General features: G+C 40.0%; 1 long non-coding RNA gene across 8 annotated transcripts in view; it reads left to right on the plus strand.

The window, feature by feature from the left end:
- The window catches only part of LOC138845368 (uncharacterized), a 318,589-nt gene that overhangs the window by 288,017 nt on the left and 5,510 nt on the right, over positions 1-25,062 (plus strand). For 3 of the 8 annotated variants that reach the window (XR_016221640.1, XR_016221643.1, XR_016221650.1), the window contains one exon: positions 22,368-24,121. The exons of 2 other annotated variants lie outside the window; for them this stretch is intronic. This is a non-coding gene — a long non-coding RNA (uncharacterized LOC138845368). Of the gene's footprint in view, positions 1-652; positions 735-12,912; positions 13,054-22,367; positions 24,123-25,062 lie in introns of those variants that run through there. 3 more of the 8 variants (XR_016221648.1, XR_016221644.1, XR_016221641.1) reach the window with 2 other exon arrangements.

The following is a 25,062-nucleotide window of genomic DNA, read 5'->3' on the forward strand; positions in this document are numbered from 1 at the left end:
CAGAAGTAGCTCCTGGCTTCAGATTGGCCCAGGTTGGGCTGCTGCGGCCATTTGGGAAGTGAAACAGTGGATGGAAGAGCTTTATCTCTGTCTTTCCTTATCTCTGTAACTCTACCTCTCAAATAAATAAATAAAATTCTTTAAAAAATGGTATGGGGGATAATGCAGAACTATAGGTTTTATTTCTCTCTTGATTTTTTTCTCTCAAAGCATCAGTAGAACTGTTTGAAAGGTAATTTTGGGTAAGTAGGCTTTATTTTGAAACGTAAGATACTCGTGGGTATTCATTATCCTACTGTACTGGAATCTTGACATCAGGATAAGAAAGGTCTCTTGCTTTTATAACTTCATTAACTTAGTGTCTAATGAAGTGGATTAACATGTTTGGCAACTGTTAGGTTTTGTTCAGCGCTAAACACAGAAGCATCAGAATCTTATTTAGCTTTATAAGTAATGACATAGCCGTTCTTTTTCCCAGGCTGCAAAGCTATGATTATCTTCTGAATGTTCCATCTCAGAAAATAGTCCAGTATGGTAACTTTCTTTTCCTTTTTTGGTACTGGAGAGATTTTCAGCAGTCTCAGAAGGCTAATCAACTTTCTCTGCATGAATGAACTTAATCTTCTCACATTCTGAGCTTATTCCATTCTAGGAAAATCTATGTTTCCTGTCTACCTCACATTTGGGCCTTTATGAAAGCTACAACCTTGCTAAAATGAAGTTTTTTTCTCAAGGTGAGTATATTTAGGGAATTAAATGAATTCATTTGAGATAAAAAACAAATTTATATCTTATCTCACTCATTTTAAATTCATCAGTGTTTACTGAACATGTTTTATATCTATGACCATGTGCTGAGTGTAGTACAGTGTTAAGCAAGGGCATTTTATGCCCACAAATAATTTACCCCAAATGCCCCTTTCCAACTGTTTTAGCCTGTTTGTGCTGCCATCAGCAAATACTTGAGGGTGGGTAATTTATCAAGAATAGAAATTTACTGTATCACAGTTCTGGGGGCTGGGAAGTTTAGGATCAAAGCACCGGAAGATTGGGTGTCTGGTTTAGTCCTGAGTCTCAGAGCAAGTGTGCCTTCTGGGGTAGAAGGCCCAGGGTAGACGAGCAACAGATCAAAAAGGAGCTACGCTCTCCCCTCCCGCCCTTTTATGAGTCACTTCTCAAAGGCCCCGACTCTTGGTACCATCACCACGTGGCCTAAGTTTCCCAACGTGACTCTTGAGGGACATTCAGACCACAAAATCAACTCAACACTATTGTGTTCTGATGAGCACAGGGAGTGTTGCAATAAGGGCTGGACTGACTTAGGAGCCATCTCAAGTTATTCTGATATTCCTTTACTATTTTCAATGCTTTTCTTCTGTAAATCAGAATCGGCTCTGTGTAGCTGACGCCTAATGGCAGAGGCTGGCATAAGCTGGCTACTGGGCTGATGCTGATTTGATTTGCACTCTTTCAGTCATGTGGATAGCTCACAGCTGTGTTTGTTTTGTTGGGTAAATGGCCCTGCCATATGCGGTGTTACATATTTTGAATATCACCCCTGACTGTGTATCATTTTCCTTGGTCCAGGAGAGGTAGAGGATTTATTTGAAAGACTGTTGGGCCACTGTTAATATAAGGCAATACTGTTTCATTTCAGGAAATGTATTTCTAAAATAATTTAGAGCAACCATGATATTTGAATATCCAGAAGCAATATAAAATCTCACATGGAGGGAAAAGAGAAAATTTTCCACTTTATGTTTTCTTAGACCAGATAGGTTTTACTGACACCACAGAGGAAAATCAGTCTTTATTCTTTCATTCGTCCTGCTCCCTGGTAGGCAACCTCTAAAAGATGGAAAAGACCAAGAATGGACTCTTCCCCAGAGCCTCCAGACAGGACCCACACCAAGTCTTAATTATACTCCAGTGAGGTTCTTGTCATAGTTATGATTTTCACAGCAATTAAACAGTAGCTTTGTGCCTTCAACCACTAAGATTGTTGTAATTTTTTTTTAGCAGTGACAGGAAACCCATATATTCTGTTTTCAACCATCCGTAGTTTCCCTTTTGAAATTTTTAAAAGTTTTAAAATTTATTTGACAGGTAGAGTTAGACAGTGAGAGAGAGAGACAGAGAGAAAGGTCTTCCTTCTGTTGGTTCACTCCCCAAATGGCCACTGCAGCCGGCACTGTGCCGATCCAAAGCCAGGAGCCAGGTGCCTCCTCCTGGTCTCCCATGTGGGTGCAGGGGCCCAAGCACTTGAGCCATCCTCCACTGCCTTCCTGGGCCACAGCAGAGAGCTGGACTGGAAGAGGAGCACCCATGTGGGATGCCAGCGCCGCAGGCAGAGGATTAACCGTGAGCCATGGCGCTGGCCCCTCCCTTTTGAAAGCTTTTTAAAATGTATTTGAAAGTTCAGAGTTACTTGCATATACCAGTACATTCCCATACCACATGAGCATGAATATTCATCAATAAATTTGATGTTTTGGTGATTAATTTTCATTTTGATATACAACGGACATTCAATGTAATGAACAAATGTTTAATGTACTTTTCCACAAATCCCAAGAAAATAAATTTGTGTAACCAAAAACTCCAGTGGAGAGAGGAAACACAGCCATCACCCCAGGAGGATTCTTCTGTCCCTTCCTATTCCAAGGAAACATTACTCTTACTTTTGCCTCCTCTATAACTTAAATGGAACTGTGTGGCATGTACTGTTTAGTGTAAGATTTCTTCACTTCAATACAAGGTGTGGGGGTTGTTTTGGATTTATTTGAAAGGTAGAATGACAGAGAACGTGACAGACAGAAAGACCTTCCATCCACGTTCACTACCCAGACAGCTGCAACAGTTAGATCTGGACAAGGCTGAAGACAGGGTGAGGAACTCCATCCTAATCTCCTACGGGAATAGCAGGGGACCGTGTTCTTGTGCCACCATCTGCTGCCTTCTCGGTCACATTAGCAGAAGGCTGGATGCAAGTGAGTAGCTGGTACTTAAACTGGTACTATGATATAGGAGTCCCATGTGGCAAGTGCAGTTTAACCTGCTGTACCACAACACCAGCTCCTCTTCCAAGTAGTATTCAGTCATTTGAACATACCAGTTTTTCAATTTTCTAGCTGAGGGCATTTAGGCTGTTTTCAGGTTTTAGTTAGGAATAGAGATGATACCCAGGAAGGGAACTCCCAGGCAATAGTTTTATAAGAGGTGGCTAGAACTTTTCCCAATTGTAGTTGTACAATTTTACACTCAGTTGTTCTACATCTTAATATTAAACATTCAATGGCAGCAGACTTTTTAACTGTAATGGGGCCAGCATTGTGGTACAGTGGGTGAAGCTTGCACTTGCAATGCCGGCATGGTGGTTCGAGTCCTGGCTCCTTTGCTTCCAATCCAGCTCTCTGCTATGGCCTGGGAAAGCAGTGGAGGATGGCCCAAGTTATTGGGCCCCTGCACCCAAGGGGGAGGCATGGATGAGGCTCCTGGCTTTAGCCGGACCCAGTCCAGGCTATTTTGGCTATTTGGGGAGTGACCTAGTAGATAGAGGCTCTCTCTCCCTCTTGACACTCCCCCCCAACTCTGCCTGTCAAATAAATAAAATAAATCTTTAAACAAATCTTAACTATTGTGCAGTTTACAAAGTAATGGTTTCTCACAGTGATTTTAATTTGCTTTTGGTTGATGACTAATGATGTTTGTCAGGCTCTAGCTCTTGAAAAGCCCGGTTTCTTATCTTTATGCAAAGGAGGAGTTACCTGGTACTACATGAAATAGTGTTGGCTGGGATGTCCTGGGGGATTCAATCCCTGGTTAATAGCTTAGAGGTCTTCCTGCTGCTAATATCTATTCTCTCTAACTCATGGGCTCAGTGTGAGACGCAAATGAGATGATGATTGAAATGTGAGCTGTTATTATTTCAGTCTTACTAAAATAGGTGCTAGGAATATTTTTTCTTTTTGAAAATGCCTTAAATATACTTTCACATCTTGGTGTTGACTTGAACCATTTTAGTTACTTGAAAGAGATAAAGAAAGGAAAACAGTCAATGCAAGAGAACACTAGTAGCTAAAACTGTCAACGTTTCTTAGGGTTGATTTGGGAACCCATCAGAGCAGCTTAACTGCAGGGGAGAATATCTGTTAGTGTGTGCTATGGCAATTAATGTATTGTCATGGTATGGGGTGCCTGTATACTTAAAATCCTTTCAGATGCCAAGTTTGGAAGAAATACCGCAGTTTTGGATTTCAACCATTTGCGACCCCATTCAAACGGGGAACATTTGTTATATCAGAACTGAACACATGTGTTTTTTGTTTTAAAATTCTCTTTTTATCTAGATTTGTCATGACCCTTCTGTACTACAGTCACTCAGCTCTCGGCAAAGTTTTACAGCACAAAGTGTTCACAAACCAATTCTATCTCCTCCTGCCAAATTGAAGAAAAAGTTGATTTTTAGATACAGATCTCCCTGGAGGGAGAATAATGCATTAGAAAGAATAGAAAAATGTTATTTTCCTTCTCCTTTTCTGACCCTCCTCCTCTTTTTATTAAGATCTCAGCTTTCCTTTGAACTCAACAGAGCTTTTTCTTTAAATAACAAATACTCCTATATCCATAAGGCCAGCCTCCAGCTTCCCTGTTTGAAGAAATATGTTTCAAATGTTGAGGCAATAGGAGAGACAGTATTGCAGTCTTTTCCAAAATGCTTAACGGAAAGTGAACTGTGCACAGTAAGAGTATTTTCACATGATTGCAAATTGTTATATCCCACTGCTTAGCCTTGAGGCCTGTGGTCTCACCTCTTGGGCAGCAATTTAGAAGTTTCCAGTTAACTTTATAAGAGTACTTGGGGAACTTCATGTGATGGAGTGGGTTGAGGCTACAGTTTAGCTTGTGAAATAAAGTTCCTATTTTTAGAGTCTTCTGTCACATTCTGAAAATCTTTTCTCAGCTTAAAAATTCTGACTTTTGATCAATAGCGCATTCCTTAACCTTTCATTCTTGACTTTTTCCTGCGTTGTGCATACTTAATTGGGTTGGGTTTCTGCATGTGTATGTGTGTGGGGTTGAGGGTGGGGGTAGCAGCCAGGAAGATATATGCTTTTTTCCCTCAATTATTTTCAGGCTATTAAGGATGATGGAGTGAACCGTTTAAAAATTTCAAGAGAGGAGACCTATTGGAAATAGGTGACCTTGTGCTTAAACCAAGTGATTAAAATTTCAAAATTGGGTATGAGTAAAATGCTAAATATTCTAGAGTCTTCTAACAGACTAATATATCACACAGAAGTCTGGATTTTTGGGAAGGAAAAGCCTAATTGATGTCAAATTAGAAATATCAAAATGTAAAACTTCTGGGAATTCAATATTTTGGTTGTTAATTTAGAATCACAAGCTAACGTTGTACAGATGCATGTATGAAAATTGATATACACAAAATACTATGAGTGAATTTCTTCATTTAAAAATGTGCATTCAAGTAATAGATTTTTTTAGATTTATTTGAGAGACAGTTATAGAGAGAGGAAGACAAAGACAGGTCCTCCATGTGCTGGTTCACTCCCAAAATGGTCAAAATAGCCAGAGCTGGGCTGACCTGAAGCCTGGAGTTTCTTCTGGGTCTCCTGTGCAGGTGCAGGGGCCAAGTACTTGGGCAATCCCTCCACTGCTTTTCCAGGCCACCAGCAGAGAACTGGATTGGAAGTGGAGCAGCCAGGTCTTCAACTGGCAGGCAGAGGCTTAACCTACTATACCATGCTACGGGCCAGTAAGAGTTGTTTGATTATGTTTTGTCTTTGCTCTTGGCATGGAACATTAAAATAATATGTTATGTCAAAAGTACAGGCAGTATATGTGTCCAATTTCAACTATTCTGTTTAGTTGTCCTAATTGGTAAACTGTATTTATTGGATTATGACAGTATATTGTGGTTAAATGAAAGTTAGGGGGAAAATGAAACTAGGGAAAATAAATTTGCTTTCTGAGCTTTCAACTGTAAATGAAACCTCTTGGAACAGAATGGAGGGATTCAGTCCTCATACAGAGGTGAGGTGGCCTCTGGCCAGAGGAACACTAAATTATTATTTGATTGACAGTATTAATGTGTTGTGAGAAACTGCTTATAAATTCATGTTTGCAACTGACACAAAGCATTGTTTTCTTGTAAGTCTATTTGCCTTCTTGTTTTTGAGGGGCCATTCTCTCAATCCGTTCATGTATCTACCTCTCTCTCTTTCCCCAGGGAGACAGGGACAGGGTCTGAGTCCATTTTGTTTGAGGATAGACCAGGATCCAATATTGCATGGATTTATGCCCTGACTCCTCTCTTGCCCCTAGATTAGAAAATTTATCTAGTGTCTGAGACAGGAAGCCTTGTACTTATAGCATTATATTATCTCCAGTCTATTGTCTTGGCAAGATTCTTCCCTCTCCCCACAAACTATAAACTATTGAAACTCAAAAGCAGAACAAAGCGCTTTTCTCTGAACTTCTGTTGTATCATCCCATTCCCAGAGGTATTAACTACAGAATGCTTACCTTCCTGAATGGGCAAGGGCTTGAGGGGTGCCAGAAAATGTTGGGGAATAATTCACTGATTGCCATTTCAAAATGTCATCTTGTCATTCAGGTAAAGAATATGTCAGTGAGTTGGTGTGGAGTGGGAAAGGACAGGTGTCTGGGTCTTCCATAGCCAAGGACTAACCATCTCCATGGGACCAATCTCTTAGTGTCTAAGCAGTCATGTCTTTATCATTGTCATAGATGCAGCATCCTGTCGGAGATTGCTGCTATTAACCATGTAAGCCACAGAATTAACTCCTCCTCTTGTGCTTTTACCATCGCTAGTTACATTCCCATAGCATTTCTCAGATGTCTTGCATTCAGGGAGAGTGTGCTTGTCAAAGCTATGTAAAAACACTTGCCTCAATTGATACAAAGGGTTCCTACTGAAAATGAATATACTGGCTCTTTACTTTATATATATCAGTACCCCTGGCATCCATATATTTCGCACTCTTGGTTTCCTCTGTCAGTCCTTGACCCTCTGGGATGAGAAGCAATTCAGCAGAAAGTCAGGAGCTTATTCATGTTTGTATGTGTGTCACTGGAACCTCTTCACTGCCTTTAGCTCTCTCAGGACCGTGTTGCCTTGCTAATTGTCCTCCAAGATTTCTGGAACTTTCCAGAGGTCTTAAATGAATCTCCAAGTAATCCAGTTACAACATGGCATCCAGTTACATCAAGTTACATCCAGTTACAACATGGCATACTTCTCTTGCCAGATACCCTCACCAGACACATTGTCTGAGTCTGAATTTGTATGAAATATGACTGTATTTTTAATGCTCACTAATGGTTACACAGTGCTTTTTAATGTGCCAGGCAATGTTAAGCACTTAGACACATCAGTTACTTACTTCTCATAAAAACTGTTACAGATTGAATTGTCTCTTCCCCAGAACATATGTTGAAATCTGAACCCTCAGTATCTCAGAGTGTGATCTTATTAGGAAACAGGGTCTTTACAGAGGTAATCATGTTACAGAATGCTATTAGGATGGGTCTTAGTCTTAGTAAAAAGGATATTTGGGCACAGGGACAGACATGCTCAAAGCAAAGGTGCTATGAAGAGACAGAAACACAGGGAGAATGCTATGTGACAAGGAAGGCAGAGGTCAGAGTGATACTTCGACAAGCCAAAGGTTTCCAGCAAAGGAGCTAGGAGAGAGGCGTGGCCCAGACCCTCCCTGAGAGACCCAGGAGGAATCAATGCCGCCAAGAAGGCCCCGGATTGTGAGACAGTCTGTTCTGGTCAAACCACCTGTCTTCATTTGCTATAGCAACCCTCAGAAAAAAACGTACTCCACCAGGGAGGTACCATTATGTTTTCCACTAAGAAGATGAAGAAACCGAGGCACAGAAGTGTTAAGGGAATTACTTAGGTGGGACGCAATACAGACCCAGACCTTCTGGCTCCATTATCAGTGTTCCTATTCGTTTTACTACATTGCCCGTGTCTTTTCTAGTTACTTTCTTTCTTGGACCTTTCACCTTCCTTCGCAGCCTCTGCCAGGATTCCCTGTACAAATTGCTTCCTCTGTAGTCTCCCACCAAGGGCCTTGACCCCCACTTGCCCAGTACAGCTGCAGTGCCGGTCAGAGAAAGCCTCCCTGTTTGCACCTTACTCTGTTGGTGGCTCCCTAAGCCCCAGATTTTGCAGAGATTTTAGGGAAGCTATAAATTTCCCTATGATTCCAGGTTTTATAGACAGCATTGTGAGATTGAAATAATTCAAAAGTAAAATAATCACGAGGTGCCTTGAATGAATCGCCATGTAAACAAACACGTTGAACTTTATAAGTTCTAGAAAAGTCAACAGTGATGTATATTCTTTATAGTATTTTTATTTTTATCCAGCTTGTGACTAACCTACAATATGACTTATCAAAAGTACAAAACTTTTGCTTAAACATCCTTAGTAAGAGGAAGAAAATCAATGAAGTTCTTGTCCAGCAAGATTGAAAAAAAATCACACAATACTTTCCTACACGGAATTGCTAACTTCAAATGTTACTTTAAATTAAGAAAATATATTTCCCTGAGGCAACATACTCTTTGCTTCCAACTTGTTCTAGCAATGAGGTCTTTTCTCTCCTCTGGTCCTAGGAAACTAGGACCTAAACTAATTTTACCTAATCAATATGGACTGTGAACACTGTCAAACTGTTGATGCAACACAAACACTAACAAAATTCAGACAATGTTCAACAGGAAACCAAATATTTAAAAGTCATAAACTAGAGCTGGCACTGTGGTATAGTGGGTAAAGCCGTTGCCTATGATGCCAGCATCTCGTATAGGCTCTAGTTCAAGTCCTGGCTGCTTCACTTCCAATTCATTTCCCTTCTAATGAGCTGGGAAAGCAGAGGTAGATGGCCCAAGTGCTTGGGCTCCTGCACATATGTGGGAGACCCAGAAGAAGCTCCTGGCTTTTTGGCTTTGGACTGTCTTACCCCTGGCTGTTGTGGCCATTTGGGGGAGTGACCCAGATGATAGATCTCTCTCTCTCTAACTCTGCCTCTCAAAGAAATTAAATGTCTTTTTTTTTTTTTTTAAAGAACAATCAGAAATTACTACAGCTATATGCCAACAATCTAGAAAATCTATAAAAATGGATAGATTACTAGACACATACATTTTATCAACATTGAGTCAAGAAGACATAGGAAACCTGAGCAGACCGATTAAATCAATAATAAAAACCCTCCCAACAATGAAAAGCCAAGGACTAGATGGCTTCACTGCTGAATCCTACCAAACTTTTAAAGAAGAACTAATCCCAATTCTTATCAAGCTATTCAAAACAATTGAAAGGAAGGAAATCCTTCCAAACTCCTTCAATGTGGCCAGCATCACCTTAATTCCAAAATCAGAAAAAGATATAAACTAGAAAGAGTACTACAGACCAATATCCCTGAGGAAAATAGATGCAAAAATCCTCAACAAAATACTAAGTAATTAAATCCAACAACACATCAGACAGATCCTTCACCTGGACCAAATCGGATTTATCCCTGGTATACAGGGATGGTACAACGTTCACAAATCAATGTGATACATCATATTACTAAGGAATAAAACACATATGATTATCTCAATAGATACAGAGAAAGCATTTGATAAAATACATCCTTTCATGATAATAATTTTCTTTTTTGACAGGCAGAGTTAGACAGTGAGAGAGACAGAGAGAAAGGTCTTCCTTTCGTTGGTTCACCCCCCAAATGGCTGCTACGGCTGGTGCGTTGTGTCGATCATGATAATAATATTAAGCAAATTGGGTGTTGAAGGAACACTCATCAGCATGATCAAGGGGATATATGACAAATCTTCAGACAGCATCATATCGAATGGGGAAAAACTGGAAGTTTTTCCACTAAGATCCAGAACCAAAAAAATTGGCCACTTTCGCCATTGCTATTCAATATAGTTCTGGAAATTTCAGACAGAAACATTAGTCAAGAAAAATAAATCAAAGGGATATAAGTTGCAAAGGAAGAAGTCAATTATCTCTGTTTGAAGATGTCATGATCTTATATAAGGGAATCAAAAGACTATCTAAACTCCTAAGAGTCTGGTAAAATTGCAGAACATAAAATCAAACTCAAAATAGTCTTTGTTTACATAAAAAATGCTTTGGCTGAGAAAAAACTTGTAACTTAAATCCCATTCACAAGAGCTACAACATGTAAATACCTTGGAAGAAATTTAACCAAGGCTATATAAGAGATCTACAATGAAAATTATAAAGCATTAAAGAAGGAACTAGAAGACACAAAAACGTAGCAATCTTCAAGTTTGTGGATTAGAAGAATTAATATCATTAAAATGTCCCTACTACCCAAACTAATTTACAGATTCAATGCAATCCAAATCAAAATACCAAGGACATTCTTCTCAGAGAAAAACAATGCAAAAATTCATATAGAAACAAACACCAAGAGACCTTGAATAGCTAAAATAATATTAAACAACAAAACCGTGACTGGATGCAGCATGATACCAGGTTTCAAGACATATCACAGGGCAATTATAATCAGAAAAGCCTGGTACTGGCACAAAAATAGACTTGTAGACTAATGGAACAGAATAAAAATCTGAGAACTTAATTCACACAGTTACAACCAACTAATCTTTGACAGAAGCTAAAATCAGTTCCTGGATAAAGGACAGTCTCCTCAACAAATGGTGTTGGGAAAGTTGGATCTCTGCATGCAGAAGTATGAAATAAGACCCCTACCTTAAACCTTCTACAAAAATCAACTCACCTTGGATCAAAGATCTGAATCTATGATCTGATACCTTCAAATTACTAGAAGAAAACATCAAGGAAACTTTGCAAGGCATTGGTATACTACTCAGGCATAAAAAGTAATGACATCCTGTCCATTGCAACAAAATGGATACAACCAGAAGCCATTATGTTTAATGAAATAATCCAGTTCCCAAAGACCAAGATCATGTTTTCTGATATGTTGCAGTTAATATAGCATACAAAAATGTATAAGAATGAAATGGACATCTTGTTACTTGATTTTTGCCCTTATTTACACTCCTGTGGCACTGTGGTCTTCCTACATTTTACTTGTTGAATATTACAGTTGGTGCTGCATTAAGTCTGTGACTATAGGCTGTGCTGAAATTATGTTTTTGCAAAAATTATAAAAAGATAAGAAGGAGGGAGGGAAAGAAGGAAGGAGGGAAGTAGGGTTATCTTCATAGAATTGCACCTATGAAATACATGAAATCTGGGTTTTCTTTCTATTAATACAAATAAAAATTACTTAAAAAAACTTGGGGTGGCCCTAGGGTTGAGGAAAGTCTGGATTACTTTGAGATCATTGCCACCAGTGGAATCAACCTGTAGACATGATTGAATTGTTATTTAAAAAATATTGGCTGGCACCACGGCTCACTAGGCTAATCCTCTGCCTGCGGCACCCACAGCCCGAGTTCTAGTCCCGGTTGGGGCACCAGATTCTGTCCCAGTTGCTCCTCTTCCAGTCCAGCTCTCTGCTGTGGCCTGGGAAGGCAGTGGAGGATGGCCCAAGTGCTTGGGCCCTGCACCCACGTGGGAGACCAGGAGGAAGCACCTGGCTCCTGGCTTCAGATCGGCGCAGCGTGCCAGCCATAGCGGCCACTTGGGGGGTGAACCCATGGAAAAAGGAAGACCTTTCTCTCTCTCTCTTTCTCACTGTCTAACTCTGCTTGTCAACAAATAAAAAAAATAAAAAATATTAATGTTTCTTATTTTCCTGGAATTTATAGTTTGAAATTTATATTAATAAAATAATTATTTCATTTAATAAACACATTAGTGTATTTTTTGTCTTTTTTCCATCCAAATAGTATATGGGGACTTCAAAAAATTGTGGAAAATGAAATTAAAATACTATTGCATATGAGGTATTTTCAAACAGTTCATGGAAAATGTGTACGATGGAAAACTAGGCATGGATTTCAAAATTCTTCTGCACCAAAATTATTTTTTCCTTTTAATTTTCCATGAAAATTTAAAAATAACCTCATAATTAATATTTGGTGTTGGGCGAAATCACCGCACAAAAATCTAGTGCATACTGTCAGGATTTTTCAGTATCATAATCATAGCAGTAATGATGATGAATAACAGCACTTGCACTAGCATAGCAGTTGCTCTGCATCAGGAACTGCCTTAAGTGTTTTAAGTACACTAATTCACTTAAGTTTCACACAGACCTCACAAAATAGATTATTTTCACATCTTGTTATGCCACATGAATTCAGTAAGGCACAGACAGTAAATCACACACACGACGAAGTGGTAGCATCAGATCATGACCTAGGAAAGCGCCATATGTGTGTCCCTAAGTATCACATCTCCTAAATCTGAATCTCCTTTGAAAACATTCCTCCCTTATTGTCTGACACATGAACATTCAAAAACTATTGGCGGAATGAGTAGATTACAACATTCTAAAGTTATTTGTGTACCATCATTAATTTACATGATTATTCTATTGCTAGACAGTTAGTTGGCACTAAAAACAGCACTACGACAAACAGCCAGATTTAAAAATGAGCCAGTGTCCTTAATAAACCCCTCACCAAAGAAGATACACAGGTGGCAAATAAGCATATGAAAAGACTCTCTACATCATATGTCATCATCCAGGAAATACAAATTTAAAATCAGTGAGATACCACCACACACTTATTAGAATGGCCAAAATCCAAAACGCTGCTGACTAAATGCTAGTGAGGATGTAAGACAAGTACTTTCATTCATTGTTGGAGGGAATGCAAACTAGGACTGTCACTTTGAAAGTTTGATTTCTATTTCTTTTTTATATTTGAAAGGCAGAGAGACAGAGACACAGACAGGAATCTCCCATCTGCTGGTTCACCATCCAAATGCCTGCAACAGCTGGAGCTGGACCAGGTGGAAGCCAGAAGCCAGGAACTCAATTCGTGTGTCCTAGGTGGGTGGCAGGAAACCAGTTACTCAAGCCATCACTTGCTACTTCCTAGGATAAACATTAGTAGGAAGCTGAAAGCAGAAGCAGAGCCAGGACACTAGGACTCCAACCCAGGCATTCAACATGGAATGAGAACATTCCAAACAACATCTCTTTTTAAAAAGATTTATTTATTTGAAAGGCAGATTTAGAGAGAGAGAGAGAGAGAAAGAGAGAAATTTATAGAAAAGAAGCTAATCTGAAAAGCCTAAGTCCTATGTGAGTCCAACCATATGGCATTCTGGAAAAGAAGCCATGGTGAATAGGCAGAGCAGAGAGGTGTTTTTTTTTTTTTTTTTTTTTTTTTTTTTTTTTTTTTTTTTTTTTGAGGACAATAAAAATACTGTATGTGATGCTATAAATGCTGGATATGTTTCATTACTTTAATACATTTCACAAACCCATACAGTGTAGAACACCAAGGATGAACTCTAATGTACACCGTGGACTTTGAGTGATTTTGATGTGGGTTTATCATTTGTAACATGGATCACTATGGTGGAGGACGTTGATAATAAAGAATGCTACACCTATGTGCAGGCAGGAAGTAGATGGAAACTTTCTGTACCTTCCTTTCAATTGTGACATGAGCCTAAAATGACTTGTTCTGTATTGAGTAAGACTTGGCTCCCAAAGTTCATGTAGACATTTAAAGTCTGGAGTCATGTGTTAAGGATTGAAGCATCAAGGGTAGAGATGTGATCTAATTGTGACGTCTTATGGGAGGTCTCTAGCTCACTGGAGGTTTGCCCTCAGAAGGTCATTCTTGTGAGAGGGTTGGTTGGTTGAGTTCAGCCTAGCTTTACTCCCTGCCCCTTGGCTCACCATGTGATCATTCCTCTGCACCTGCTCCACCATTGCCAGACAGAATCCTGAGGCCGCCTGATCTTCAACTGTGAACCTCCAAAGTATTCTGAAAAGATCCTCAAGTATATTAGTTAAAGTAATGACAGAAACAACCCACTTAAGAGATGGGCCAAGGACCTCAATAGACATTTTTCAAAAGAAGAAATCCAAATGGCCAACAGACACATGAAAAAATGTTCAAGATCACTAGCAATCAGGGAAATGCAAATCAAAACCACAATGAGGTTTCACCTCACCCCGGTTAGAATGGCTCACATGCAGAAATCTACCAACAACAGATGCTGGAGAGGATGTGGGGAAAAAGGGACACTAACCCACTGTTGGTGGGAATGCGAACTGGTAAAGCCACTATGGAAGTCAGTCTGGAGATTCCTCAGAAACCTGAATATAACCCTACCATACAACGCAGCCATCCCACTCCTCGGAATTTACCCAAAGGAGTTTCAATTGGCAAACAAACAAGCTGTCTGCACATTAATGTTTATTGCAGCTCAATTCACAATAGCTAAGACCTGGAACCAACCCAAATGCCCATCAACAGTAGACTGGATAAAGAAATTATGGGACATGTACTCTACAGAATACTATACAGCAGTCAAAAACAATGAAACACAGTCATTTGCAACAAGATGGAGGAATTTGGAAAACATCATGCTGAGTGAACTAAGCCAGTTCCAAAGGGACAAATATCATATGTTCTCCCTGATCAGTGACAACTAACTGAGCACCAAAGGGGAAACCTGTTGAAGTGAAATGGACACTATGAGAAACAGTGACTTGATCAGCTCTTGTCCTAACTGTTGATGTACAATGTAATACTTTATCCATTTTAGTATTTTTTTTGTTCTAGTACTATTGGTTGAACTCTGTAATTAACACAAAATTATTCTTGGGTATTTAAATTTTAACTGAAAAGTGATCCCTGTTAGGAATTTGGAAAACATTATGCTGAGTGAAATAAGCCAGTCCCAAAGGGACAAATATCCTATGTTCTCCCTGATCAGTGACAACTAACCGAGCACCGAAAAGGAAACCTGTTAAAGTGAAATGAACACTATGAGAAATGGTGACTTGATCAGCCCTTGCCCTGACTGTTGATGAAAAACTTAATACGCTATCCCTCTTCGTATTTTTTGTTTGTTTGTTCTACTTAATACTTTTGGTTGAATACTGTAATCAATACACAGTTATTCTTAAGTGTTGAAACTTAACTGAAAAGTGATCGCTGTTAAATATGAGAGTGGGAATAAGAGAGCAAAGAGATGTGCAGTTTGGGACATGCTCAAGCTGACTTGCCCCAAACGGTAGAGTTAGAAACGTGCCAGGGGACTCCAATTCAATCCATCAAGGTGGCATGTACCAATGCCATCTCACTAGTCCAAGTGATCAATTTCTGTTCACCATTGATCGTAATGATAGGACTAAGAGCCAAAGGGATCACATAAACAAGACTAGTGTCTGCAAATACTAACTGATAGAATAAAAAAGGGAGAGAATGATCCAACATGGGAAGCGAGATATACAGCAGACTCATACATTGGCAGATGTCCTTAACAGCCCTCTGGCCTCAGAATCAGCCCTTAAGGCATGCGGATTGGGCTGAAAAGCCCATGAGAGTATTTCAGACATGGAAAGCCAAGACACTCTGGCCAAAAAAAAAAAAAAACCAAACCAAACCAAACCAAAAAACAAAAAAAAACCCGCAAGATCTCCGCGAGTGAGATCCCAGTGGAAAGAACAGGTCATCAAAGAAGGAGGTACCTTTCTCTGAAGGGAGGAGAGAACTTCCACTTTGACTACAACCTTGTCTAAATATGATCAGAGTCGGTGAACTCAAAGGGCTTCCATGGCCTTGGCAACTCATGACAAGAGCCTAGGGTGATTACTGAGGCCATAAACAAGAGTGTCAATTGGTAAAGTCAACAACAGGAGTCATTGTGCACTTACTCCTCATGTGGGATCTCTGTCCTTAATGTGCTGTACATTGTGATTTAATGCTATAACTAGTACCCACTCTATGTGGGTGCAAACTGTTGAAATCTTAATATATGCTAAACTGATCTTCTGTATATAAAGAGAATTGAAAATGAATCTTGATGTGAATGGAAGGGGAGAGGGAGCGGGAAAGGGGAGGGTTGTGGGTGGGAGGGAAGTTATTGGGGGGGGGGAAGCCATTGTAATCCATAAGCTGTACTTTGGAAATTTATATTCATTAAATAAATGTTAAAAAGCAATGACAGATAACTAATACACTACTCTAAAAAATGGAGTCTTTATCAAAGAAGCATATATGTCTATCTGTAGTATAATCTTTGTATACAAGATTTTCCTACTTTTTGAGATGTAGCTTAATCTAGGTGCTTACAGAGAATTAGGTTAAAGAATATGAATGTTCTAAACCTCTGATTGATATCACCAGTAACAAAAATGTTTCACATTACCCTTGCCAAACTTTGGAGATCTATTTTTTTTCTTAATAGTTAAGTCAATCTGCATGCCTTTAATTATAGGTAAAGTTAAATAGGGGTTTTAAAAGTTTGTTGGTTATTTATATTTGATAACTCTCATTTATCATTTAACTATTTATTTCTTTATACATATTTTCCCTACTTCTTTTTTTTTTTTTTTTTTTTTTTTTCTGACAGGCAAAGTGGACAGTGAGAGAGAAAGACAGAGAGAAAGGTCTTCTTTTGCCATTGGTTCACCCTCCAATGGCGGGCGCGCTGCAGCCGGCGCACCACGCTGATCCGATGGCAGGAGCCAGGTGCTTCTCCTGGTCTCCCATGGGGTGCAGGGCCCAAGCACTTGGGCCATCTTCCACTGTACTCCCAGGCCACAGCAGAGAGCTGGCCTGGAAGAGGGGCAACCGGGACAGAATCCAACGCCCCGACTGGGACTAGAACCCGGTGTGCCGGTGCCGCAAGGTGGAGGATTAGCCTATTGAGCTGTGGCGCCGGCCCCCCTACTTCTATTTTTACAAAAAATTTCATTGGCCTGAAAACTACATTGCTGTTTTCTTTTGAAATAGACTACCTACAAAAAGCGCTTCCTTCAAAACAAGGACATCAAAGGGCAACTGTAAGAAAATAAAATCTTCTATACAAAGAGCAGACAGATCTAAGTTTAATTCCAAACAAACAAACAACTGGAGGATTAAGCAGAATATGTATAATTGAAGCATGTTAAAAGGTATAAAGTACAAATTGAGCAAATAGCTTCAGGGGACATGTATTTATTCATGACCATTAGTGTTCCAAACCATAAATCTATTTAATTAGATTTAATTACAATACTACTCAAGACAGCCCAGAGATGATAAAATCTGAGAGGGGCATTTTATATGTTGCTGGAGGGATTGTCTCTCTACGCAAATAACTGACATGCCTCTGCTCAAAAGGACTAATTGAATGAATTGTTTATATTATATGGTTAATGAGAGATGTGAGAAAATAAGAACAGTCGGAATGTTTCACATTTCAAAGCTCTTAACCCGTGTTTTCTACTGAAACCTCTGGCTCACCAAGGAAATTAGAATGAAATCACATTGCATCCAGGGAAACGAAGCAGTCAAGATGTTCATTTTTCTGAAAGATTTAGCAAAGTGAACTACTGTCTTCCTTGTTGGTATTCCCATATTTATCTGCTCCTTGGCTCATGATGTATCTCTTTATGGCCTCTCCCCCTACAGAGCTGTGAGCTCATGGAAGGCTCTGGTTCACCACCTCCATGCTATGTCTGTAATAGTCCTTGCCACACGAGAGGTATTCAGTGAAAGTGTAGAATGTGGAAATAAATGGGGGCGAGGAGAAAAACGTCCTTAATGAGAGCTTTCATCATTTCCAACTTTGAAAGTCAGGTCACACATTTAACCATGTGCTTTCAAACAAGAATCTTGCCTTGATCATTTCAGGATACAGCTCTTGTATTATAGCCCTACACAATTCCTTCACTCTGTCACAGCCAGTGGGCCATGATACATGAGAGGAGAGCGTTGGGATCTAGGTGCTAACGATACCCAGAACATCAGATCCAGGTACACAAAGTGGTCTTAAGACACTCATATCTCCAGTCGCCACTTCATGCTTCCATTGTGAGGGATGAACAGAGGGCGTTGTCTGTGTCTGCTAATGTGGTGTGACATTTTAAAAACATTGATTAATTTGTCTCTCTACAAACTGCATTCTCCAAATGATTGCCCTGGGCATGATATGAACTAGTTCCCCTTAAAATTTTTTTGACAATTCCAGCCTGCTGCATCATTTTCACACCTGGCTGTTCCCTCCAATGACATACTCTCCCCATCTAGCCTCCCATCTGTGAATAGCTGCTTATTCTTGTGTTCATTCACAGTACACACAGTAACTGACAGCCTCCTACTCCAGCCCTGTAGTAACCCAGTATGATGACTGTCATTTCTAAGCCCACCAAGAGGCATTGCACACCCACAAGAAAACGGCAATAATCAAATGGTTTTCAAACTTTTGCACATCATAGTACAATGCTGATATGTTCCTGAGAGAGATGGGGATGCTTCTGCCGGCTACCCTGGCCATGCCAAACAACCCCTGAGTTCTAGGAAGAAGGCGAACCTCTGTAACTATGAAATGGGTGGGTGCAAATCACAGATACAACTCTAGGTTGAAATTCTATCTTCGGGTTCCATTTGTCTAGCTTCCAGGTAAACTTAGTAAAAATTCAGTGATACCTCACTTTGGAATAAAATGAAGCCACAATGGTGATTTTTATCACTTTGCCTTCCTCCACACTAAGGTTGATGCTTAGGAAGTTCAAACTGCAGGAGGTTTAAATGCTGCTAGAATAGTGACATGGGTGGCAAAAAATGTTTTTAAATAAAACAATTCTCTCAAAATTAAAAAGACATCCCTCTCCCTTTTCTTAGACTATTTCCTTTGGAAAAATCTATAAATGTATGTGTAGATTTTTTTTAAAAGGCCATTTCAAGTTATATAGCCCAAGAACATTTTTCCTGAGGGCACTGAAGCCAATTGTAATTGTTATTCAGAAATAAAACTTGTCTTTCTATACCAACTTTGTGAAGAGGTTTTCTGGTCTGAAAGAAAATTTTGGTTTTAATTATATTTGCCCAACAGAGAGAAGTCTTGTATTAATTCATCTTGGTCTTGGTACTAGCTGTTCTTTCAATTCAGGTAATACTTTCTTTCCATCTGACACTTAAGCATGTTCCGGACCATGGACATGACATCATTCCCGCCCCTGGTGGGACTGATCAACCAGGCTATTTTTTGTCATGTCCTAACCATCATCCTGTGGAAGTTCCAGAGTGCTTCTCTCTTAGCAACATTCACATGAGTCAAGGAGCCACAGATACCATTCAAGACATATGTCAGGACTTTAAAAAGTTTATGCTAAATGGAATTCAAATATATTTATTTTGCTGCAAAAATTCTGAAACCCATGCATTTTTTTGTAATATGAATTTTCCATGATCTTTTAAAAGATGCCTTGTAGTAAGTCTATCATTGGAAAATATATCAAAGTCTGAAAAGTAGGATACTGCCACAGTATTTCTGTTCTTTGATGCACCATGATAGCTTGGAGAACTTTCTGTGAGGCTTACTTTTTTTTAGGACATGAACTGCCTCAGGCTCAGGAGAGAAAGGACAGGTTGCAGAGCTCATACAGCATCTAACATCCTTTTTCAATTTCCTCTCTTCCCCAGCACTAGGTCTTTTATGGTTTCCTTTTAGATTTATCTACTTGAAGGGTAACATGCTAGAGAGAGGGAGTCCCAGATGGAGATCTTCCATCCACTGATTCACCCTGCAAATGGCCACAAGAGCCAGGACTGGGCCAAGCCAATGCCAGAAGCCAGAAACTCCATCCTGCTCTTCAGACGTGGGTGGTAGGGGCACAAGTAGTTGGGCTATCATCTGCTGCCTCCTCAGGTGCACTCTCAGGGTGCTCAATCAGAAGCTGGAGCTGAGCAGCTGGGACTGGAACCGGCATTCTGCTATGGGATGACATCGTGGCAAGTGGCAGCTTAACCTGCTGTGTCACAATGCCAGACCCTGAGTCTTTTGTCTTTTATAGGAAGAAAGGAATAGAAGGGAAAAACTCTCTTGCCAAAGCACAGCTTCTTTGAATTATTTTTCTGTCATACTGCAGTAGTACCTTTTGAACCTCCAAGATAAATCCTTTGACATATTTATCCTCTATTTGCATGATGCCTAGACAATGGGCAAGGTCATTAGAGTAAGTATAATTGAGGCATGCAGGTGAAGAAAAATATCACAACTCAACACATCATCCACAAAATACAAAATTGAGGGCAAAGTCTAAATCTTTCTTTGTAAACTAAATAATGGTTGTTGGAGTTGCTTTCTTCCTTATAGCACTTGCATAATGGTACTTTCTTTATGGCTAAATCCTCAGGTATCTTTTTACTTTGCACAAAGAAAGAGCCAGTTCAATGGGTTTCCCCTCTTTGTATTTTATCAAACAGCTCACCCCAGAAGAAGCAGGGCACTAAAGAGTCATGGAACACCTAAAAAATCAACTGCAGGCTGGCGCCGTGGCTCAATAGGCTAATCCTCTGCCTTGCGGCGCTGGCACACCGGGTTCTAGTCCCTGTCGGGGCACCGGATTCTGTCCCAGTTGCCCCTCTTCCAGGCCAGCTCTCTGCTATGGCCAGGGAGTGCAGTGGAGGATGGCCCAAGTGCTTGGGCCTTGCACCCCATGGGAGACCAGGAGAAGCACCTGGTTCCTGCCTTCGGATCAGCGCAGTGCACCGGCCATGGAGGCCATTGGAGGGTGACCCAACGGCAAAAAGGAAGACCTTTTCTCTCTGTCTCTCTCTCTCACTATCCACTCTGCCTGTCAAAAAAAAAAAAAAAAATCAACTGCAGACCCATCGTGAGGACTAAAGAATCCAATCAGTAAGATAAAGAGATCTCTTGGCCTCTGGACTAGATGATATGATGAAAAAGTTGCAAACTAATACAAATCAATACATGTTCATCACTGATTTAAAAAAATTATATATTCAGAGTTCCTCTAACCCCCTAACAAAATGCATTTCAAACTGTTTATGGAAGGAGGTGAGATATGCCAAGGAATATGAATACAAGGGACCATTTTATTCCAGCAGTTCTGCAACTCTCAATCACCGAACTTGACCCCAGCTCTCATGGTGTATGGCAGCATGTCCTCCTATGTGGAGAGTATAGCACTTCCCTAGGCACTGTACTCATCTGTACCTGGAGCTGTCTTTGCTTGCCCTACAATTGGTTGCCCGGGCTTGCTTGCTTGCTTGCTCTCTGTCTCTCTCCCTCTAATGGATAATATGGTATTATGCTATATAATATTATATAACACATATTATTTAGCCATAATGAAAGAATGGAATCTTGTCATTTGCAGCAACATGGTTAGAACTGGAGAACATCATGTTAAGTGGAATAAGCCACTCTGCATATTCTTATACTGTTGTACTATGAAAACTGTGGTCATTAGACACTATGAAGGATTGGAGGAGATGTGATAAGGAGAGGTTAAAAAATGAATGCCACCATATAGTTAGAAAGGAAGAGTTAGTTCTAGGGCGCAGCACAATAGAGTAGTACAGCAGAACAAATACAGTGAATAATTATATATTCCAATACAGAAAAATGTGAAGGTGTCCAGTACGTAGACGTGATAAATCAGAAGATGGAAATGCTAATTGCCTTGATTTGATTATTACAACTATATATACACAAAATGTTCTATAGATGTCTATATGAATATAACACAAATAAGTACAGGTATTATGAATTAATAAAAACAAAATGTCAAGACACTGTTCATGCAAACCAAAAAGAGGAAGTCAGGCAATTTGATAGAATGAACGAGCATGCAAAGATGAATCAGATTTATATGACAAAGTTGGAGAGCAGACTTCCTACTGCATTTGGCTTAGTTCAGAGAGAATTACTGTGAAACTGCAGTATTTGGATTTTTTTCAAAATAATTCAGACTAATTTTCATCTTGTATTTCATTAGATGCTTATCTATTAATAGGTGGGGACTATTTCTTGGAATCAGGGATGAGGCAAGTACTAGCTGATATTTGTTTTCTTGTGTTTTTCACTTAACAAGTATCTATTGAGAACCCCATGTTTATAACAACTGAAGCTAAAATGAGATCTTTGGGAAAAGAATCCTAATACTGGATCTACAAAAGACACACATGTATTTTATAGTCATAAAATAGATGTAAATAAAGAAGAAAAATGTAAAACCCCATGGGCTCACCTGTTAAATTGTTGCCTACTCCAACTAACTTTTTTCTGTTTTGAAACTATTTAAATACACACAATGCAAAGGATAATGTAACAAATGGCTATGTAGGTGCAATGGGGCTTTGCGCCAATACACATTTCTGAGTGTTCTTTCCTTTTCTGATTCCAGGTGAGGACAGGCCATAAGAGAACTCACATGAATTTGGGACACTGCAAGGAAAGCAGCAGCAAGACCATTCTTTTCTTTTCTTTATTGTACATTGAAAAAATAAGGACAGGTGTTTGGGATAGTAGTTAGGATGCTCCTTTGAACACCTGTATCTACTACTGGAGTGCCTGAGTTCCAAACCTGGCTCCATTCCCATTCCAGCTTTCTACTAACGTGTGCCCTGGAAGGAAATAGGCGATGACTCCAGTTTCTGGGTCCTTGACACCTAAGAAGGAGACCCAGGTTGAGTTCCTGACTCCTCTTTGGCACTGTTCTAGCTCACAACAGTGAGCAAAGAATCTGAATAGACATGCCACAAGACATAAATAGCAGGTACATGCTAAAAGTGAGTATACGATGAGTGTCCTCCTTTGTGTAGACATCATTTTGCAGTGGCTGGGTCCTTTGTGTCTCACATTCTTGTCAAGTCTCCTCCTGCAGTTTCTCCAAGCTCTAGGATATGTGCATGAGGAGCTATCAGTAAAGAATGTTGGTTCCTGGCCGGAGCCGCGGCTCACTAGGCTAATCCTCCACCTAGTGGCGCCGGCACACGGGGTTCTAGTCCCGGTCGGGGCACCGGATTCTGTCCCGGTTTCCCCTCTTCCAGGCCAGCTCTCTGATGTGGCCAGGGAGTGCAGTGGAGGATGGCCCAAGTGCTTGGGCCCTGCACCCCATGGGAGACCAGGAGAAGCACCTGGCTCCTGCCTTTGGATCAGCTTGGTGCGCTGGCCTCAGTGCGCCAGCCGTGGTGGCCATTGGAGGGTGACCCAACGGCAAAAGGAAGACCTCTCTCTCTCTCTCTCTCACTGTCCACTCACTCTGCCTGTCAAAAAAAAAAAAAAAAAAAGAATGCTGGTTCCTTCCACCTACCCACTGCATCTTTGAAGTCAGTGACAGACAGACAGGGGTTCTACTTTGCTTATGTGGACTATTTTTCTTTGACAACACCCCTCTCCTCACCTTCATGTCCACCTTTTCATACCAGTTTTTATCCCTGAAGAACTGCAGTGTCTTCAGCATCATTGCTAAGCCAAGAACAACATCCTAGAACTTTTCACCAACTTCTCATTGCCTTAAGTTTCATCCTCGTAACACATTCCTTATTTCTGGTTCTCTATTGAACTATCACTGAACAGTCAAAATTATTAAAAATAATGTATCTGACATATGTGCCTCACATTTTTGTAAAGTAAAAAAGGATTATAAATATAGTTAAGTACTGTGTATTCTTTTTCCCAGGCTTATTCCCTCCCCTCCTTCCCTACCAACAACTGTCATGATTTTGATGTCTATTTTCCATGCCAGTATGCTTTTACTATTTATAGACAACATAAATGTCTTGGGTTGTTTTAAAATTTTACATAAATAGTGATATGCCAAACATTACTTCACAAGTTAGTTTTAAAAGTCACTGGGGTGGTGCTGTCGCACAGTTAATCTTCTGTCTGCAGTGCCAGCATCCCATTTGGGTGCTGGTTCTAGTCCTGGTTCCTCCTCTTCCAGTCCAGCTCTCTGCTGTGGCCTGGGAGGGCAGTGGAAGACGGCCCAAGTGCTTGGGCCCTGCTCCCATATGGAAGACACAGAGGTGGCTCCTGGCTCCAGATTGGTTCAGCTCCTGCTGTTGTGGCCAGTTGGGGAATGAACCAGTGGATATAAGACCTTTTCTCTCTGTCTCTTCCCATCACTGTCTATAACTCTACCTTTTAAATAAATAACAATATTTTTTAAAAGTCATTGTTTAACACATTTGAGATGATTTTAGTTCTTGTATGTAACTGCTTTATAATATTGTGTTGTATGAATATACCACACATTGTATTTTTTATTTTTTACTAGTAACATACTGTAGCACTTTTACCTCTTTTTTCTATTAAATTTAACTTACTTGCAGGAAACTGCATAAAACTGGTGTTCAGTGCAATGAAGTTTCCTTATAGACAATATGTGGAATAACACAGGAACATTTTCAGCACTCAGTGGGCTCACCTCTCAGTACACTCTCCTGAGTATGGGTGACCTTTATGTGCTTTTAATTTTCATATACATAGAGTCATACCATGCATGGTGTTTTGCATCTGACTTTTCTTCAACATTATGTTACCATATAAGAGTCATTTATGTTGTATAGAGCTACTCATATCATACAGCATACATGATCAGAGCAGTGTAGTATGAGTTGTAGGAATATAAGATTTTATACCCATTCCACTGTTGATGAACATTAGTTGCTTTGGAGCCATTATGAATAATGCCAATATGAGCATGCTAGTATTAGACTGATAAATCTTTAAAAATGGAGTTTGAGAGGTCAAAAATAGTTACATACCTCAACTTTAAGATGGTTAATCCAATACCATGTCTGGTGGTAAACATAAAAGCACTCATTTCCCATTAGAATCCTAGCAACCATGAAGGTTTACCACTCAGCTCTTCCTTCAAGGAAAAACTTGCAATTTAGTTGTAAGGTCTGCCATTAACTGCCAAGCTCCCACTGGTGACAGCTTCAGGACCCACCTCACCTCTTCATGTGAGGCCACACTCTCTGGGCGGTCTACCAGATGAACAGGACAGAGCTGCTAGAGCCAGAGCATTTTTTAAAAGCCGCTTCCTCTCAAGAGCAATCTGTACTCTGAATTCTTTCAGACCATCAAGTAAA

The sequence above is a fragment of the Oryctolagus cuniculus genome, chromosome 15, assembly GCF_051225735.1.
Source record: "Oryctolagus cuniculus isolate XC-2025 breed Fujian yellow rabbit chromosome 15, ASM5122573v1, whole genome shotgun sequence".
NCBI lineage: Eukaryota > Metazoa > Chordata > Mammalia > Lagomorpha > Leporidae > Oryctolagus > Oryctolagus cuniculus.